Source organism: Physella acuta, unplaced genomic scaffold (genome assembly GCF_028476545.2).
Source record: "Physella acuta isolate Inbredline_101_S28 unplaced genomic scaffold, ASM2847654v3 ptg000171l, whole genome shotgun sequence".
Taxonomy (NCBI): domain Eukaryota; kingdom Metazoa; phylum Mollusca; class Gastropoda; family Physidae; genus Physella; species Physella acuta.
In genome coordinates, this window is record NW_026731690.1 from 1,027,501 (window position 1) to 1,033,850 (window position 6,350).

Below are 6,350 nucleotides of genomic sequence, written 5' to 3' on the forward strand. Positions count from 1 at the left end.
GAAGGACAATGTGTGAAGTGGTTTTCCTAGACTGGGGTGAGAGGCAACTGAAAGTGAAACTTAACCTCCATTCAGTGTCACAGATATTAATCTTCTGGGTGGTGGTGTTTTGTAGTGCAGCCCATTCCTGTGGATCCTATAGCAACGATGTCCATGCAATATGCGGAACAGTCAATGAAGCAGACGAAGGGTATGGAGGGAACAGTACTCGCAGAATATGTCACAATAAACAAGAAACCATGGACAACAGGTCAGCAGCTCATACTACCTTGCAAACTCAAGGTGCTAAGATGCTAACAAAATGTAAACAAGCGGAAGTGGGAGATATTGGTCGCATCCGTATTCCAGATGTTGACAGAGGTCGCGGTGATCCCCGAAGTGTCATTGCAGTTGTCATGAGCGTCGAGGGCGCTTTCTACAAGCTAGGAACGGAACATGGTGTTCTAAAAAAACTATATGCTAGAAGTGAGTTTTCAATTCTTCACGAAAAACTGCTCTCATTGTCACCCGTTGGCACTGAGGAAAATCACTGCAAACCATCGCATCTTCACAATAACTGACCAGCGGCCAAGGCTACATTTACTGCAATTGCACAACCTAGTGCACAACAAATCGCTGCAAGCGTAAAAATAACAATGTAATTCTAAATAATAATCAACTAAGACTTAATTTTTACGATCCTTACGGTATAAAAAAACCAAAATCTGCTCAAGATCTTCTAATGAGGACTGGCCGGCCAAAGGCCGAAATCAAGAGCCATTTTAGACTTTGACCGGTCCACCTTGGCCAGTCCGCGGTATGGCTGGCCAAAGGCCGAAATGAAGTAGTTTCGGACTTTGGTCGATCAATGAGAGGCTATATTGGCCAATGCGCGCATTGGCTGGCCAATATATAATTTCATTATGTATAGTTATTTAGTGGTCAGCGCTATGTCAAACCGCGTTTAAATTTCACCACGTAAGTCCTAGAGTTCACGTGCTTCAACACTCCAACCTTAGTTGTTGTTGATGTTATCAAGGGTGAATGTTTTCAACCAAATAAAATTGTCTAACTGAGAACTCCTTTTATTACATACACTAACACTAGAATAACTACACTCATACATATTGCCCACAACATTGTAATTACTATGCAGAACACTGTCATGTTGTTGGTGGGATTTATTCGGCGCCGTTTGGTAATGTTTGTTTTTAAACATCGAACAGTATATTCTAACACCTGCTACTACATCTACATGTAATGTTAGATGGTTGTATTCTCTACTAAAATATTGTCCTATGTCTTGATGATATGTACAATCCAATTTTAGTTAGTCGAACAACCAACTACCTGATTTTCCAAAATCTTGCTAATCCATGTACAGGTTATGTTAGGTGGTTAACCGCTGAACTCATTAATTATTCGAGCACTTGCTAATAATATGTATAAACGTAATTTTAGAAAGTCAAAAACCTCAACTATCTTAATGTTCTATGGCTACCCAACGTCGAAAATCTGTCCAACACGTTGTCAATATAAACAAACATGTGCTTGACGTATGAAAGTGATGAATTACAATTGTATAGGTTACGTCATTTCACACTATATTCTAGCTATGTCAGGTTGATGGTCGACTTTGTTATTTTATACCATCAAGGAAAACACATTGTCTAAATGAGCATCAAGTGTAGAGACTGGATAGATCGGCATGATTTTCCTTGACATAGAATGTTCTTTTTGTCGAATATGTAATCAACCGGTTTAAAGTAAATAATCATCTTAAGGCTTAGCGACCCATTGGGCAGATGAAGTAGATTTCATATGTTTCTAGATCACGGCATATGAAGAGAAGGTGTGATCAGCCCTATGCCCAACCCGAAAGCCGCCTTTACTTTCCCAGACATGAGTTTGGTACCCATCAGAGTTGGGTGGACTCAGGGACGTTCTACTGACTTGGACCCGGATTCAAACACGGGACTTTCGGTTTAGCAGCCTAGTCTGAGCCTAGTGTTCTACCTTTTAGGCCAAGCCGTCCCATAATCAACATGGTTGGTCTCTTTAAAAGTTTTAAATTTATATCTAAACTAGTTTAATTGATTTATTTAAATGTATAATAATTACATGTATGATACTATACTGTGTTAAAGTTTGTATTTAAACCCTAAAAATTGTGTTTCTACTGTTCCCTCACGCTAGCCTTCTGCGAATATAAAGTTCTGATCTTCCCCATACACAATATTTGTTCTCTGGTACTCACCCCCCCCCACCCCAAGCCCAAACCTTGATCTGACGGTGCTAGGCTTGTATTGCTTTTACCCTTTATCCTTGTGACTAGCAACAGTACGTATGTCTTCTCCCATTCCCCATCTATCTCATGCTCACGAAAATCTCCTATGCACAATTGAATGGTATGTATCTGGTATTTATAACCAGAACGTCGAACAATAAACTATACGATTCACCAATTACCATAAATTAAGACTGAAAAACATTTAAAAGTGGTTTGTTCTTTTAGTTTTATTTTCAAGCTCTGTTATAAATGGACAAAATGCGTATATTACAGAAACAATTGATATAAATTTTATAGGATGTCGTCAATAGACACAATTTTTTCAAAAGGAATTTCCACAATTTAGCATATAACTTTAAACAATTATTCTATCTAGCTGTAATTATTTAACTTATTCGCCGAAAAATAATTTTTAAAGCTACAAATATAATTCATTGTTCATTTTAAAATTAGTCGAAATAATAAAATAATCGAAATAATTAAACAAGTTAAAACATATAAAGTGTGTAATGATACAGTCAAATATACATTTGAACAAAAAATAGTCTTTAAAAACATAGATGTAAATTAATACTGTTATGATTTTTTAAAATAGTATTTTTAGGAGAAACAAGCTGTCTAATACTTTGTATGCATTTGATGAGCATTAAGGCTTGCTTTCTTTAACATAGCCACATTCATTCAAATAATGACGTTTACTAGTTTTTATGCCATTAAAACAGACACAAAACAGACACGTTCGAATCAAATGGAATAGCTACAATATATTTAAATTATTCAAAGTATCACAAGTTCAATAATATAAATTCTTTAAAAAAAACATGAATAAAAAAATAAATTTCAACATTATTGTGTACACATATATTTATGTTAATACTGTTATGGTTTCCTTGACTAGTATTCTAGAAGAAATAAACTGTCACATTTTTTCCCTTTGAAAATAATTTTGGTTTGCTTTCTTTGACATCACCACTTTCATTCAAATAAGTACGGTTACTTTTTTTATGCAATTACAAGTTATACAAGATATCCTGATGTAAATCTAAGCAATCTGGAAAGCTCTATATTTATTTTGTAATAATAAACAAAAGAGATATATAACTTAATGCAGAGGCCTAGCGAACCCTCCCTGCGCACAGAGAACACACTTTCAATAATTATTTTCTAACCAATTTTGGCGCCCTAGGGTCGACGCCCGGAGACATGTGCACCCACCCCCATCCCCTTTCGCTACGCCTCTGACTTAAAGTAACACATCACAAACGTATAGATGGCTGGGGATTAATATTGAATAACTAGTAACTATGCCTTTTAAATACTACTTATCGTAAACACTTTAGATCTAGATCACTGCATCTTTTAATATAAATGAGTGTTAAAAATTATATTTGTAAATACAGTGTGTTTACAGGCACAGCCGCAACGTTTTTAAACTTTACAATTCGAGAATCTGTGCTAGCTGTAAACACAGACGAATGAGTAAATGCTGCTAAGTGTTTGAGAAGAGCGTAAACAGGTCACATGCTGTGTCATGACCTAGATAAACCTGATTGGCGTGTTTTCGCCAGCGGGGTTAGGCCTAGATACATTGGCGACAGCTATTTGCCACAGTGACGACACTAATAAACAAAAAGCATGAGCAACATGCAGTGGCGGAACTAGAAAAAAAGGGCCACCCCGCAAACAAAAATTTTAGCCCTCCCACCCCTATATATATATTATATAGCTCTATACATGTATTGTATAGGCCTATATATATTATATAGGCCTATATATATATATCGTAGAGGCCTATATATACAGTATATAGGCCTATATATATAATATAGAGGCCTATATTTATATACTATAGGCCTATATATATATATTATATAGGCCTATATATATATATATATATTATATAGGCCTACATATATATTATATAGCCCTATATATATATATATTATATAGGCCTATATATATATATTATATAGGCCTATATATATATATATTATAGGCCTATATATATATTATATAGGCCTATATATATACACAAACAGAATACGAACATAGGACACTCATTGCTGGCCTGTTCGGGTTTTATTTAAAAAAAACATTAAAAAATTAAATTAAAACAAATTACAACATCATTTCATGTGTGTAAGTACATTAGTGTGTTTTGTGAATTCAGTTTTATTTATTTCTGCTGTAAGATCTCGACATCTAAGTCGGTCAAAAGAATATAAACCATGAACGTTTTGTATAAGTTATGTTGTCTCGTGTTATGTTTATTTTTATGTTGTTTTTTTTTATTTATATTATTAATTTTAAATTCATTTCATTTTTGTACAATGTCATTCTTTAGTAAGTACTTTATAAAAAATAATAATTAAGAGAAATAATTGTTTTTTTTTTTGTTTTTTTTAGTGCACATTTATTAAAAGGAACTTATGATCACCCCCATTTTACTATTTAGAAAAGGGAAATAAGCCATGGAAGTGGTTAGACCGTTTGCTTATCTTTGATAAGTTTGATTGTAGGAGAAAGTGGACTCGGCTTTCACAGTGGTTTAAAAACAAGAGCGTGGGGTGGTATCTATATAATAAAAATAATCCAACCGCAGCTACGGCAATCTTTTTTTACAAAACAAACATCAAGTCAAAAATGAAAGAAAATTTTAAAAAATTTTAAATACGAAAAAATTATTATGGTGGGCTGTGGGCCCCTAAATGGCGAGCCCCCCCCCCCCCCCCCTCCCCTGCATTGCGGGGTCTGGCGGCACTGTAGTTCCGCCCCTGGCAACATGTAAAGTGACTAACCACTGAGTCTCTTCTCACGGGCCCACACCGATATGTTAACACTATCTAAACCTTAAATATTCGAACAATATCGGAGTTTTTCATCAAGTGGACATTGCATGCTGGTAATTTCGTGAGAAACTGTGCTATTTACAGCACACACTTGCCATTCTTGTATAAGGTGCAGTTTAAATAGTTTTAGTGGCAAGTCTGATATTTGATAGTTATGGAAAATACAAACAATAAGTAAACAACAATTTCAGAGACCACTCACTTGATGTCAAGACTTAATACACGAGTTTACTTGACTTAATTGGGTTTGAGACTTTCATACAAAACTATAATGGACGCAATCGTGAATACTCTCGAATGATTTATTAAATTATTTTTTTTTTAACCCTGATGTCGTTTTATGAAAATAAATGTAGATCTAGATATAAAATCTTTACTGTGTAGTTTTTTGTCGGACTTTACTAAACAATGGATTTATTTGATTTTTTGAGTACTTTTGGTAATTACAAAATTATTTTTTTAATGAAGCCAAAAACAATGTTGTTTTCATTTAGTCACTGAAATGTAAACAAACATGGCGGAACTAGGCCATGTGGCTTATGAAATTATAAATTAACCAAGTTTTGAGAACGAAAATAGGGCTTTCAGAAGATTGATCACTTTGTTCCAAAACAGTCAATCAATATTTGTATTTGGATATTGAAACCTCAAGTTATAATTTAGATATAAATATAGAAATAACTGAAATCTTAAAAGCAAAAGAAATGTATCCAGTTCTCTGAAATTTTAACTTTTTTTAAAAAAATTGATAGTAAATGTTTAATTAATTGATTTTTTTTTTTCAGATTTTAGCTGTATATTTTATTTTAGTATATTTTTACGGCATTAACTTGTCACAATCGAATGAAATGCGATAACAAACTTTTACTAGTATACGAGAACCAAAGAAAAACTGGTAACGCGGTGTGCAGGGGGCCTAACAAGAAATGTTTGAGAAGCGGTTAGATAATTCATGAAGTGTGCGATGACGTAGCTAAGCGTGCCTGCCTGTTACCACTCACGCACTTAACTTTGCAATCTCGTGAGCAGGGTTAGAGGTCATGGTGTGCTTGGCTGGTCTAACAGTTGGCACACTGACGAAATGTGCACACCATAAACTAACAACCTGTTACACCACTTTTAATATAGTATATATATATATATATATATATATATATATATATATATATATATATATTAAGGGTAGACACCACGGATAGAATTTTTTTTTTAATTTAACACATTTCTGGGTA